The 15,297-nt window shown below is 39.9% G+C and overlaps 1 protein-coding gene and 1 long non-coding RNA gene across 2 annotated transcripts in view; one reads left to right on the forward strand and one right to left on the reverse strand.

Annotated features, from left to right (window-relative positions):
• The window catches only part of EXO1 (exonuclease 1), a 32,595-nt gene extending 32,283 nt beyond the window's left edge, over window positions 1-312 (reverse strand). The window contains exon 1 of the mRNA XM_069064476.1: window positions 165-312. The gene's annotated coding sequence lies outside the window, so the exon portion shown is untranslated. The remainder of the gene's footprint in view (window positions 1-164) is intronic.
• On the forward strand, window positions 292-13,031 carry LOC138143245 (uncharacterized). The gene is made up of 3 exons (XR_011163644.1): window positions 292-363; window positions 9,782-9,926; window positions 11,683-13,031. It is a non-coding gene; the product is annotated as an uncharacterized lncRNA (long non-coding RNA).
• Window positions 13,032-15,297: the final 2,266 nt, after the last annotated feature.

Genomic DNA, 15,297 nt, shown 5'->3' on the forward strand with positions numbered 1-15,297 from the left:
AATTATACACGTCCTCACCGGCCCGAACCCGAGGCCCAGAGTCCAGCAAAGAGGCATCCCGGGCAGGACCCGCCCCCGCCTTCGCCCCCCGCCCCAGAGTGATCCAGCGCGCGGGTACCCGGCAGACCCTCCTCGAGCTTGTGGCTCCGTCCCCCGTCTCTCACCTTCGGGGGCCCGGCACCAGAGCCAAGGCTGGGGCCGCAGCCCAGAAGAGATTCACAGGTAGGCGCCAAAACGCCAAGACAAGTTTTCAATTTACGCGCGTATAAGAACAGAAGGGGCACCACCCCTAACGGAAGTGACGTCCGGCGCCGCCAGCTAATCATTTTCTAGTTTCTGCGCACGTATCTCTGTACTCCTCCCGTGAGTCACTTTTTTGTTGTCAATCTCCTCTCCTCTATGTCCCTGTCCACCTGAATCAGATTTCTATTGATTGACCTAGGCTCTTTGGAGGAAGTCAGGGGAGATCTCACTTCGGCTAGAAGGAGATACTATTTAGTCTCTGTGGGGGAAATTTGTGTGCCTGAAAGACCCCGAGTGGCCTCCTGGGAATTGTAGTTTTCAGCTGCGCGGGGCCTTCTGGTAGTTGTAGTTCCTCCGGAAAATCCTGGTCAGGAGAGTAGATGAAACCTGAATGTAGGTGGGTGTATTTAAAAGATAAGCCCACGACGGCTCGTTGTTTTTTTTTGTTTTGTTTTGTTTTGTTTTTAAGCAAAACAACAACAAAAAACCAAAACCCCCCAAAAAGGATTTTTGTATTCACCACTTCTCCATCTAGAAGTGTGCGCGCGCTGATTTAACAACAAGCTCTCCAGAAAAAATGCATAGGGCACATATTTAAGTTTAATCTCATTGTCAGTATTTTCTTTAACACTTTCAACAAAAATCAACAAAACAAAATCAAACCTTGATTTGTACTGTTTGAAAATTGAACAGTTGGCCGCTGGTTCGAGCTGGCTCCAGCACATCTGTGAATACTGCCTGCACATTTAAACCATCTATAATTTAGTAGCTCAGTTTTGGAAAAATGCAGTCGAGGCAGAACTTGAATCCAGCAGTCCCTGTTTTCTATCCACTAGGCTGTGCTGCTTCTCTTTCTATAAGGTAAACTGAGACTGTACCTTCTGTTACCCGCAGTCTCGGGACCTGAGTGTATGTGCAGAGCTGAGTCATATTAATGGGACAACTAAGAGCTTATATGAATGTGATTTCATCTGGAACGTGGGAAAGCTTCCTAATGTTTCATTGGCGGTAGGATAATAGGATTTAGAGCTGGAAAGGACTTTAAAGATCTAAACTTCCAATTCAGCAGGTGTGAAAACTGAGGTCCAACAGGTTAAGCAACTTAACCAGGTCACACAGGTAGTAAATAGAAGATCTAAATTTGAAGTCTGGCCTCAAGTCCGTCTTCCCTCTAAGTGCATGCTCCACTCAGCTATCAGAGTGAGTGATCATCCTAAAGCTCAGGTCTGATGGGTTCACCCACCTGTTCAGTTAACTACACTGGCCCCCTGTCATTTCCAGGATCAGATGTTGCCTCATTCCTTCCCACTTTCCAGTGTCCCCCTTTTTTTTTTTTAAAGCAATCAGGGTTAAGTAACTTGCTCAAGGTTACACGGCCAGGTGTTTCTGGGTGATTGCTAAGTGTCTGAGCCCGGGATTCGATCTCCAGGTCTATCTCAACACTGGAGCCGGTGCTCTTACTCGCTGTGCTACCTGGCCGCCCCTCCCCGCCCGTGTCCTTTCTAGGTCTCCCTCTCTCCCCAGTCCAGTGACATTTGCTCCTTGCTGTTCCTTGAACAAGACATGCCATCTCCTGTTTCAGGGTATTTTTACTGCCTGTTCCTCATTCCTGGAATTCTCTCCTTCCTCATTTCTGTCTTCTATACTCCTTGGCTTCCTTAAATCAGATAAATCCCATCAAGAAATCTTTCCTAAATCTCCCTTAATACTGTTGCCTTCCTTTTATTATTTCCAATTTATCAAGTATATAACTTGTTTGTACTTAGTTGTTTGCATATTGTCTCCTCCGTTAGACTGTGAGTTTCTTGAGAGCAAGAACTTTTATTTTTTTTTATTTTTGCCTTATTTTTATCCCCAGTGCTTAGCAATGTACCTGGTACATGTTATTGTTCATTTTTTTTCAGTTGTCTCCAACTTTTCATGACCTCATTTGGGATTTTCTTGGTAGAGATACTGGAGTGGTTTGCCATTTCTTTCTCCAGCTCATTTTATAGATGAGGAAACTGAGGCAAACAAGGTCAAGTGACTTGCCCAGGGTCACATAGCCAGTAAGTATCTGAAGTCAGATTTGAACTTGGATCTTCCTTACTCTAGGCCCAAATTCTATCCATTGTGTCACCTAGCTGCCCCACCTGGTACATAGTAGGTCCTTAATAAATGCTTGGTGACAGATATACTGAACTCTGATTCTATGATTCTAAAGCTATAATCTAGGATTCTTTCCAGTGTAGCAAACAATAGAAAACCAGATGTCTCTGCAGTTTTTTCCTCCAACATGAAATAGGGAGGATGTTTTAAACAAAAAGTAGCCTTGTTCACAGCGGCTATCCTAGATAGATTAAAGGTATAGTAACCAGTTAGGCTGATAGCTCCCAAATTTCACCCTTGTATAAGAACTTCAGTCTACCCTACTTCCCAGGGACTAGTTGTACCAGGGAACAAATTCTTTTTTTGCTAGGAAACAATTCAGAAATTCTAAGGATGATAAAGACTATGTATCATGACCCATAGGATCTAATTTAATTGCCCTGCTTTGTGATTACCAATTATTTTAGGCAGTAGGGTATGTGGATGAGAGAAAGATAAACTTAAATGAAAGGTCTATCAAAGAGATAATAGGCCATGGAGTCCAAACTTACTTGGACTAGCATTAACATTTTGAAAAATCTCAAGAGTGGTATCTACATACTACGGTAAGTGTAAAAGGGTGACACAGAAACTTTAATTGTGGGCTTGGGGGCTTAGTCATGCCATAGGCCTGGCATAATTACCATAATCATCCTTTATTATACTCTTCATGTGAGGGCATGAAATGCACCATTCTCTAGGAAGTTATAGTGTGTGGAGCTGATGAAGAACAATACTTCACCAGCTGGACAGAAAGGTACAGTTCAAGGGCTGTGTGAAATACAACCTAAAGCAATGAAACTTACATCAATATGTCAGTGATCCTAACACAGCGGCCAAAGACAGTCTGCTTAGTGGGGAGAAATCCAAGGTAGAGAGGCTTAGCTTAAACAAAGGAGTCACATTGACTATCAGGCTAAGAGGTCCTTGTGCAGAGAGTGCCAAGTCCTCAGTAAGTAGCAGCTCTTAAAATCTGCCTATAATGAATTCCTGACCACAGATTGGTCTTTCAGCCAAATTTCCCACCAGGGATATTACCCTGCCAAAAGCACCTTCTTAAAATACAAAAGACTAATAGATCTTTTATCCCACCATTTAAAATCTAATAAATATGTTTACCAGACATCTGAGGTCAGTTCTTTTCATTCTCATATCTCATATAAACACCTTTTGTTGATAATTCATTGTCCTAAAAGAACATTGGGTTTTAGGTTTAATGCATTAAGTCTAAATCAAAGATATTTCTTTTAGGGCTAATCTAGCTCTTTGATATGTTATAGTTGAAGAGAGTATTTTTATATACACATATGTATATATGTATGTATGTATAGAAATATATTTTTAAAAATTTGTATAATGATAGCTTACGTAACCATTTTATTCTCTCTTTTTTCAAATGTCTTTCTCTTACCTCTTTTTAACCTCCTCCCCCATTTCTTTATCATTGATTTCATTTTAGTTTTATTAGTTCTACAATATAGGTAGGGCAGTTACCAGGGAGACAATGAAGAAAAAATGTTGTCAAATGTCCTAAACTCCCAGAGGTCAATCAGAAAATCTGGATTCAAATTCTGCCATTGCTCTTCCCTCTGTGTGACCATACATGATTAAAAGCAAGTCTTTTACCTTTCCTAAGCCTCATCTTTTTGATCTGTAAAATGGGGCTAATAGCTACATTGATGACTTCACAGTATTGTTGCGAGACTCAAATTAGAGAATGCATGAAAAAATGCTTTGTAAATTTTTTTTTAAAGCAATTGGGGTTAAGTAACTTGCTCAAGGTTACACGGCCAGTTATTTCTGGGTGTGATGCTAAGTATCTGAGCCCAGATTTGATTCCCAGGTCATCCCGACACTAGGGCCGGTGCTCTTACTCACTGTGCTACCTGGCCGCCCCATGCTTTGTAAATTTTAAAATACTATGTAAATATAAATTATTGTCCCAATTTTAAAGATTCTGAAAACAGAAGTAGAGAGAATTTAAGAGATATACATATGCAACATGCAGCTATCTATATCCGTTTTTTTTTTGTGTATATGCACATGTATATATATATATATATATATATATATATATATATATATATATAAAATACTGAGTATTTTTTAAAATTTCCTTACCATTTTCCAAACTGCCATTATGCTGCTTAGTATTTAACCCAGAATGAAGGACTTGAAGAGTATTATCAAGGTTTTAGGTCATTGTTCACATTCCTACTTATGCACAGCTAGATTTCATAGAGGCTGACCTTTTTTGGTGGGAGTTAGATTCATGGTTTGTGGTACAATACTAAAATCTGAAAACAGTTAGTCCAAAGATTCCATAACATGCCTAGTTGGTTTAAAAGAGAAAAAGCAAAACAACAAATAGGAGGATTTGTAGGGTAGTAATAATGTTCATCCTTTCTCTTCCTCTAGTCATTTGAAAACTTTTCTTCTGGTCTCTCAAGCTGTTTCACTATGAACCATCTCAGTATATTAATAGCTATTTACTTTCTTTTTTAATTACTCTGAACTTCATAAACACCAAGAATATGAATACTTCAATTTATAAAGAACATAAAGAGAGGATCATATATGAAACTACAAATCTTACAGTGTAAAGCTTTTTTTAAAAAAATTAATACATATAATCAATTTATTACCTTAGCTCCAAAGATGCTTCATTTTTCAGTTGCTTTCTGGACCTTCTAATCTCCCATGTTTATTCTCTTTAAAAGATCCATTGATGTTCTTTTCTTTTTGCTTTTTTAAATGTTGTATACCTCTGTCCCCCCTAACAAATAAAGAAAAAACCTAAACTAAACTAAACTTCCTCTCCCTATCCACTGGCTCATTTTCAGCTGTCTATAAACATGCCCATGTCTTCCCCATCCTGAAAAAAAACCAAACCCTCTTCACTTGATCCCACTTTCTATATCTCATCTGCCTTTCATAGCTAACCTTTCCAAAAAAGTGGGATATGGTAAATGCCTCCACTTTCTCTCTTCTTGAACCTCTTACAATGTGGCTTCTGGTCTTATCATTCCACTGAAACTTCTCTCTTCGACGTTATTAACGATCTCATAGTTGTGAAATCCAGCAACCTTTTCTCAGTCATCATTTTTCTTGACCTTTTTGCTGCTTCTGACACTGTTGATCACCTTCTCCTCCCTGATACCCTCTTCTCTCTAGGTTTCCATGCCACCACTTTCTCTGGGTTTTCTTACCTGTCTGACAACTCCTTAATCTCCTTTGCTGGAGGAGGCCTCTAACTATAGGTGTCCCTCAGGGTTCTATCCTGGACCCTCTTCTCTTTTCCCTCTATACTGTTGCAACTCTCATGGATTTAGTTTCTATTTTCTGTGATGATGATTCTAAGATCTACCTATTCTTCCCTAACCTCTCTTCTGACCTCTAATTTCACACCTTCAGCTACCTCTCAGACATCTCAAACTAAATGTCCAGTAGACATCTTAAACTAAACATATCCTAAACAGAACTCATCTTTCCCCTGCATCTTCCCCTCCTACCTTCTCTGTTGCTATAGAGGGCAACACCATCCTCCTAGCCCTTTGGGCTTGCAACCTAGGACTCCTCACTTTCTCTCACCCCCATATACAATATATTTTTTTTAATTTTTAAAATTTTTTGCTTTTTGCAGGGCAATTGGGGTTAAGTGACTGCCCAAGGTCACACGGCTAGTTTTTGTGTTAAGTGTCTGAGGCCGCATTTGAACTCAGGTCTTCCTGACTCCAGGGCCTGTGCTCTATTCACTGTACCACCTAGCCACACCCCCCCCCCCCCATATAATCTTTTGCCTTCTAGTTTCACCTTTGCAATATCTCTTGAATATTCCCCTGCCTCTCCTCTGATACTGTCACCACTGTCACCTCATGTCATGGACTATTACAGTAGCGTGCTGGTGGGTCTGCCTGCCTCAAGTCTTTGCCCATACCAATCCATTCTCCAGCCACCAAAATTATCTTCCTAAAGTACAGGTCTGACTATGTCACTCCTTACTCAGTAGATTCCAGTGGCTCTGTCTCGCCTCCAGGATCAAATACAAAATCCTCTCCCTGGTATTCAAAGCCTTTCATAACCTAGCCCTTTCCCAGGTGTCTTACCCCTTGCTCCTGACCACATACTCTTCAATCTAGTGATACTGACCTCCTTACTGTTCCATTGACAAGACACTCCCTCTTTCATCCCTGGGCATTTTTTCTGGCTATCTCCTATGCCTGAAATTATCTCCATCCTCATTTCTACCTACTGGTTTCCCTGGCTTCCTTCAAGTCTCAACTAAATCATCTTATTCTATAGAAAGTCTTTCCTAATCTCTTATCTCTCCCCCTTCCCTCTGATAATTATTTCCTATTTATCCTGTATATAACTTGTTTATGTATGTGCCAGGAGCCCCTTAATGTCCAGCACTAAGAGTGATCAGGGAAGTGATAGAGAATGAACCAGGCCATGTTGTAGTTCAAGATAGAACTCCTTTTATTGATTCTTTGGACAAAGTTTTTATAGAGCAATGAGACAAAAGAAAATGTAACTAGTTTTCTTATCACCATTAGTACAGGAGGTTTAGGTAATGTATCAAATGTCCCGGATGTAACAAATGTCTCTAATCTAATAAGGATTTAACACCTTTTGGCTAGAATCTTAGTGCAGGGCAGAGCCTTTGATCTCCCCACTCAGGTAACCTCTTTTGCAACTGTATCACAAAGGAGAATCCAGGAGCCTGCTTCAAAAGACACATCACAGGGAGTCCTTTGAAGCCACCTTCTCAAGATTCTATCCGAGTCCTAGATCAAGCTTTTTTGGCTCCCTACATGTAAATGTATTGTGTTAGACTGTAAACCCCTTGGTAATAGGGACTGTCTTTTGCCTCATTTTGTGTCCTCATCTCTTAGCACAGTGCCTGGCACAGAGGAGGTGCTGTATTGATTGACATAGCTACTTTTTCTCTCCACTTTGTCATGTACAGAGAAAGTTTATGTGTTCTTTTGAATATGATTTGTTTTTGTTTTTCAGAAACTTTTGTGTTGGGGAAATTCTGGGTGTAGGAGGCACTGAATATCACTCTGTGGATAGAGATTGTGTGGCAATATAAAGGACTAAAGTGATTGACAAAGATAACATAGCCATTAATTAACAAAATTTGTATTTGCCATAGCATCTTTTGGGGGTAAATTTGTATTGATATCCTTTTTTGGGTATATATCAGGATATATTCTACCTCCTTCCCTACCCCCTGCCACTATTATCTAGTGAACTTTCCCTTGTAACAATGAATGAATGAATCAATGCTAAAACATTTATTAAATGCTTATTATGTGCCACAGATTATGCTAAGAGTTGGGGACACAAATAGAAAACACAAGACAATTCCAGTTCTGGGGAGCTTACACTTTAGCCAGCACATATAATAAAGATCCATTTCAGGCCCAATGGAAAGAATTAGAAGACTTATGGGTGTTACAGAAGGGAAAGCAAAGTCTGGGGTCCTTAGTGTGCATCAACAGATCAGATAGCTATACCCAGGGATATGAGCAGTTTAAGCAGCGAGGTAGATGGTAAGGCTAAGAGTACCAAAGTATGAAGTGGCAGGGATTAAAGCGTTATGGCATCATAGATTTAGAGGTGGAAGGGACCTTAGATATCATCAAGTCCAACTCTTTTGTTATACAGATAGAGAAATTAAGGTGCAGAGAGAGACACTATTTTGACATTTGTCTTGTCTTCAAGTCCACAGTCCTGGAAGTCTTCTAGTTCAGTGTTAGCAAACTCAAATGGACTTAGAAAACCACAAATTAACATTATCTGTGTTGCTTTGTGCTTTTGTTTTGGTAAGCCCCAATGACTTCTTATTCTGGCATGGTGACACTTGATACACCTGCTTCAGCTCTCCAGAAGGGTTATTTATGGTGGGAGGCTCCGAGCTCCTCTATGACGGTGCTGCTCTTCCTAGCTGTCCCATGTGAGATCTAAGATGAAAAATACTCAAGGAAAGCCAAGCTGGCTATCACATCTGAGGGCAGGTAGCATTTTACTCCTGTAGTTCCCCCAACCACTAACAAAAGGAAGGAAATTGTTTGTTTTTCTGGCCGAGATTGGTTGTTATGATCATGGAATTTTGTTTCATTGTTCTTTTTGTTTCAATTATTGTAGTTACTGTGTAGTCATAAATAATTTCTTCTTCAGTCAGTCAAGTAGCATTTATTAAATGCCTACTGTATTCTAGATGCTATGCTAAGTTCTGAAGATACAAAGAAAGTCAAAAAATAGTCACCACTCTTAAAGAAACTCAGACTGAGAGAGGAGACAAAATGCAAACAACTATGTACAAACAAAATATATCTATCTATATCTATACACAGAAATATGCATATGTACATATACATACACATATATTTATATACATACACATATACATGTATTTTTGCATATGCATATACATGATAAATAAATTTAGGGTAGTCTCAGTGAGAAAGCACCAAAATTAAGCAAGACTGGGAAAAATTTGTTCTTTATTGTATTTTCTTTTGCTGTTACTTATTGAGATGAAATGTATGCGGGACAGGGTATTGAATTTTCAATTCAATATATCACATAGCTAGTAATTGTCTGAAGCTAGATTTGAACTCTGGTGCTACTTGTCTATTAAAACAAAACAAAAGGGCAGCTAGGTGGCACAGTGAGTAAAGTGCCAGCCCTGGAGTCAGGAGGACCAGAGTTCAGTTCTGGCCTCAGACACTTAACACCCACACACACACACACAAAACTAGCCATGTAACTTTGGGCAAGTTACTTAACCCCAATTGCCCTTAAAAAAATTACCCTTGGGCACTAAAGTGATGTACTTTTAACCATTTTTATATAATTTTCTTCTGTCTCAGGCTACCAATGCCGGGGTCCCTCTGCCCGTGGAATCCTCACCAGCCCTACGGTCCTCTACTTACCCATATCCGGGTCTTCGGTCGTCACCGGCCCCTTGAGGGGAACAATCACCAGACAGAGAGCGGAGGGAGTTTTTGGGGGGTGTTTATTCTCCACTGATTACATCGCGTCTCGCGTCTCGCGTCTCGCGCCTCGCGTCTCGCGTCTCCCCTCTACTTCCACCCTAGGGCCTTTATAGCCCTTCCCGACCCTTCTCGCCCAATCATCAGTCCCAACAGCATTTATCACCATATATGGGCTCCTGGTTATACTAGTCTTCTTCTCCGCCCCTGGGGCGGGGCAGGGTCCCTTTACATACCAACCTACATATTACATGTCAGAATGTGCTGTTTTTATCTTTTTAGTGTAACATATCAGTGCTTTCTCTGAGCTCCTATCACGAAATTTACTGTTTGTACTTTTTCCATTCAGCTATTTTAAATTCAATATTCATTTGATGGAGCCTGTTCTTTGCTTTTGTTTTGTACAGTATGCTGGGTCTGGAGTCTTCTAAGACCTGTATAAGATGACCTACTATTGAGAAACAATGTCATAAAGTAGATAGTGTGTTGTGCTTGCATTTGGAAAAATCCTGAGCTGGCATTCTGCCTTCTACACTTACTGTGTGACCACAGGTAAGTCATTTAACTTCTTTCAGACTGAGTTTCCTCTTTTGTAAAATGGGGACAGTATAATACCTTTATTATGTACCTCATAGGGATGATGCTAAGTAACAAATCAGAGAATATGTTTTTGTAATGTAATGTTTTTGTAAAACTTGCTCTGTTAAATAAATGTCAACCATTATAAATGGTTGTTATTCTCTACAGGTAGAACTAGGACCAATGGTTTAGAGTTATAAGAAGGCAGATTTTAGGGGCGGCCAGGTAGCACAGCGAGTAAGAGCACCAGCTCCAGTGTCAGGATGACCTGGGGATCAAATCCGGGCTCAGATACTTAGCACCACACCCAGAAATAACTGGTGTGTAACCTTGAGCATGTTACTTAAGCCCTATTGCTTTAAAAAAAAAAGGCAGATTTTGGTTCATTATTAAGATGAATTAAGATTAATGGCATTATTAGGATTACTGGCAACTAGTGTCATCTTCGAATGGAAAAGGCTTTTAAGTAGAGTGAATTTCTTGCTTATGGAAGTATTCATGCAGAAGCTGTGGGGAAAAAAGCTTTGGAACTGAAATCAGATTATATCAAATCTGAGCTCTGCCATCTAATGTCAGAATATACCTGCTAGAATCTGGGCTCTGCTGATTAGTATGACCTTGGGTGCTTCACTTACCTCTCTGGGTTTTCCCACCTGAAAAATAAGGGAAGTTGGCTGGATCATTTCTAAAGGTCCATTCTAGCTCCAGTTTGCTGTTCATTCTACTCCCATAGGTCAAATCATTCAATACCCGGTAAAGAGATTAACTCTTTGGAAGCTGAGTTAACTCTTTGAGGCCACTAGAGGTCAACACTGACCTGAAGGAATGAACATACCTTTTTCCTCCCCTCACTACTTCATTGTACCTGCAAAGGTCTTTGTCATATAGTAGTTGTGTAATTAGTTACACAATTGATTAATTAGTGTAACTAATTAATAGACATGTAATTAATAAAGTCTTGCCTCTCACCAGCTGTCAGTTAAGAGAAGTGAAGTAGGCAAAGTACTCTATGTTACTTTCTCTGCTTTTAAAAAAAAAATTTTTTTTATGAAAAAGCCACAGGTGGGACTAGCTTGAATTTATTTTCTCCAGGGACCTTCCACTTACAGAGGTTGAATAAAACTGTAAAAACCTGATTAAGAAAGGATGAGGCAGGGAAGAAAGGGAGGACAAAGCAATTTTAAAGCAAGGGTTTTTACATAAAGTCAAGTGTTTCAAATATATTTTCAGTGAAAATACTTCTGGCTAGAATAGACAGCAGTCAGAAAGACTTCTCCCTTCTTATTGAGGAAATGCAAATTGCAGATAAAGCAGTTAATTCCTGAGGAGTGAAAGGCTGAGCTCAAACCTTAACTCACTTCAGATTTATACACAAATCCAGAGCTATGAGTAGGGTGAAGTAATCTGAGCTGAGGTCCATAGACTAAAGTCCCTCTGTCAGTCAACACAATGTCATCATAATGCAATCACATTTGGGGAAAACTTATTACAAGAGAACTGAACATGAGAGTGTAATCCAAAGGGTTCTCAGTCTTTACAGAAGTCTATACTTTTATAATAGCAGGACAAAAGGTGGGGGGGGGGGGTGGGGGGAGGGGGGAGGGGGAATTGGAATACCTGGAAGGGGTGTGACATGGGAGGGAGGACAGTACTGCAAAGATGGGGAAAAAAGACCACTTCCCATGGGAAGGAGCAAGGTGATGGCAAAAGCCTCATTCTTTTCCCTTAGGAACTGCTAGACTATGAAGATGGAAGGGTCTGTTTATCTGCAAAGGACCCTAGCTGTACAAGCATATTATTGCAGCCTGGCACAGACTGGCTGGCTGCTGTCTTGCCTCCAAGGACACACAGGGAGTCCAGCTTGGGATACAACCACAAATTATATCAGTTCAGGGGAAGCTTTGTCCTTGACACATTAAGGGCCTCTGGAATGCTCTGGATCTAGTGATCCTGGAAGATATGGCAACTCAAAAAGACAAGTTCAGGGGCCCCTTAAAAGCACTTAACATGTCTCATGCTTCCATTGGCCTGCCCCACACTGTATAACCTCATTCACTCTCCCAGGCTACTAACACAGGGTCTTTATTTCCATGGCCTCACTTTCAACTCACTAGTTGGGGAGGGAAGATGGGAGAAGTTGCTCTCCAACTCTTTGGGGAATAGAGTAGACCACATTTTTTCTCTGTGACCATTATCTTCAGACTGTCTCTGAGCCTACCCACAGGCCCCTTCCCTCCATTATGAAAGAATTTCTACTTTGTATAAACAAATGAAGATAGAGATAATGAGATAATGGATGTGGGAAGTTATTTTGTAAACTACAAAACACTATACAAATGTAAGATGGTGTATTATAAAATGATATAACTCAGGTTTGAATATGCTGTCTGGGTAACCTCACTACAACATTCTAAATCTTTGATTTTAGCAAGTATAAAAGACCTTATTCAATTAAAGTAATTATCTTCACAGAAAGTACATTGAATATGGAAACATGAAATCCAAATAGTTGCATGTTTCAGTAGCATTTGCAGGCATAAAAAAGTAAAACTGTAAAAAAGACAATAATAATCTAATATCTCTCAATATGCTCACCTGAATTGTAAAATACTTTCAAGTTAAAACATTCACATAGTTTTTTTTTTTTTTAACTCCGTGAAAACTGTAGATTTATAGCAGCATGAAAGCAGGGGCTATTAACATGGGATCCATGACCTTTTTTTAAAAAATATTTTGATCACTATATTTCAGGATAATTGATTTCTTTTGTAATCCTGTATATTTTATCTTTTGTATTTAATAAAATTATTCTCAGAAGGGGTCCATAGGCTTCACCAGTCTGCCAGAGGGATCCATGACAGAAAAAATGGTTAAGCACCCCTGAATTAAAGGGTATAAGTACCAATATACTGAATAGCAGCACTTGATGTTTGTTTGCATTTCATCTTAATTTTTTTGTAAAAATTTCTTTTTAAAATTTGGAACCTAAACACCAAATGAAATTGGCATTTCCATATACATAATAGAAGAGAAAGAAGGTTGTACATGAAACTGCAGATGTCTCTTTATATACAGCTTGTTTTTAAAATACATAATAAATTTAACATGCTACTTTTAAAGCTTTCCAGCTGTATGCCTACAGTTCTTTCTAGTCTTCCTTCTAGAAATCACAACAACCCTCTTTTCTTCCTTTTGTTGTTTGGATCTTTGTCTGTTTCTTAACCCAACTCCTCCCACTGGAAAAAAAGAAAAACAAAGCATTTTTAACAAATATGCACACTCAAGCAAAATAAGTTCCCACATTGGCATATTTTTAAATGTTTGTAGTATTTCTGAAGAGGTCACCATAAAATGATGAGGTATAGGGTTAGGAGTACTAGAGACCCCAAAATACCAACATGCCGGGTCCTGCCGAATGAATTCGATTCAAGTCTTCTCTCAGCCAAAGAAAAGCAAAGTTTATTAAAAGTTCACCATATTGGGTAAACTCTTAAGGAGCCTCAGTATCTGTAAGGTTTGTATTAGAAAATTCTATGGCACTCTCACACAACATGGAGGAAAGATGGGGTCTTATATACACATTATATGGGAGGAATCTAGGGGTGGTCTAGAGGAGGAGTTTGGGGAGGGTCTTCAGGAGGAGTCAGATGAGGTCAGATTCCAGTAATGAGTTTGGGGAGTGTCTTCAGGAGGAGGTAATGATGTCAGACTCCAGTAAATGAATGATTAAGGGTGGGAAGTTGCTGGAAGCTATCTGGAGCTGACAGACAATGGTGAGCTAGTCCAGTTCAAGGTTGGAACAGGAGGATCAAGGGTGGGAAATTTCTGGACCAAGGAGGGCTAAAGATTTGGGCAGAGCCACAGTGAAAGGCCTATGGCCTCAGGCAAAGCCTCATCAAATGGGAAGATTCAATCAGTGTTCAAGGGGGTTCCCAGAGCCTGTATCTCATCAGGTGTTTGCCCTAAATTCAGTACCAGTATGGCAGAGAATCAGATGTAGGAGACCACATGGCTACCTAAGATGGGGCCGACTGACCCAGGTTATAAACAGAGCATGTTAAAGCTTATGTTCCAGGCACATAGTAGTTGATTATTAAATATTCATTGATTTGGCCCATGGATAGTGTTATGGGAATTTAAGATCTTCCCAGCCCATAGGCCCTTTTTTTTATTTTATTTTTTTGCTTTTTGGAGAGCAATTGGGGTTAAGTGATTTGCCGAAGGTCACAGGGCTAGTTTTTGTGTTAAGTGTCTGAGGCCAGATTTGAACTCAAGTCCTCCTGACTCCAGGGCCGGTGCTCTATTCACTGCACCACCTAGCTACCCCACCCTAGGCCCTTTGATAGGCTTAAGTGCACCTGGAGCCTGTGGCAGGAGGCTTGGTTTTCAGGAATGCCCACACCTCGGTGCTCTTTGATTGGGCAGTGGTTGTAACATTCTTTGAGCCAGGAGAAGGCTATTTATACCTTGATGCGATATTTTGATTTGGGGCTCACTTTGAGAAGTGTTGTGTGATTTGATCAAACCAGGCTCTGGACAGCTGTTGAGCCCCGGCTTTGGAAACCCAGATGTTGGTGCTTCCATCTCTGGTAACTGACTAGGTATGGATGTAATGGTCAGACAGCTGAAAGCCCTGTCTGCTAATCTGTTTCTCTGTCTGCTTGTAACTTGATTGTATTTTGTTTGTATTCTCTGAAGTGCTCACCTTTTCCCCCTGAACTAGGTAAATGACATATGTTTGATTAAAGCAAGATTGTTAACTCATTTTGAGTTGCTTTCCTTTAGAAAAGCAGATCTAAGAACCTGTGTTGGCAGCTACCCTTGGTATGCTGGGGTGCTTGCTGATACAGATGGCTATGATACTTCCAATCACAAAAATAAAATGAAATAAAATAAAATTGTGGTATTGTATGATGGCCAGCAGAATCAAGCAGAATCAAGAGGAGGATATTAGCTTTAGCATCAGTTTTTGTTTTAGATAGACCCTTGATTTCCTTGACAATATTATTAGATTTCTAATATCTTCCTATTGGACATCTTGAACTGGATGTCACTTAGACATCTTATACTCAATGTGTCCTAAGCTGAATTCATTTCCATCCTCCCCCCAAACTCTCCTCTTATTCTAATTTTCTGATTATTGTTGAGGGTACTTCTTTCCAATCACTGTGACATTTAAAAAGTTTCGAGAGACATAGTTTGTGGATAATTTAATTATTTTATTTATAAAGCCAATGGGTTATTAATAAAAGGATGGTCATTTGACTGTCTCTCTTAGACCAAAGACAATCATGGTGGCAGGGCTCACAGTTTATATTCCCTTTTCAGTGAAGGGCTGAGAGTA

The sequence above is a fragment of the Petaurus breviceps genome, unplaced genomic scaffold (assembly GCF_028583685.1).
Source record: "Petaurus breviceps papuanus isolate PSGF00001 unplaced genomic scaffold, PetGlider_PUasm1.0 90633, whole genome shotgun sequence".
NCBI lineage: Eukaryota > Metazoa > Chordata > Mammalia > Diprotodontia > Petauridae > Petaurus > Petaurus breviceps.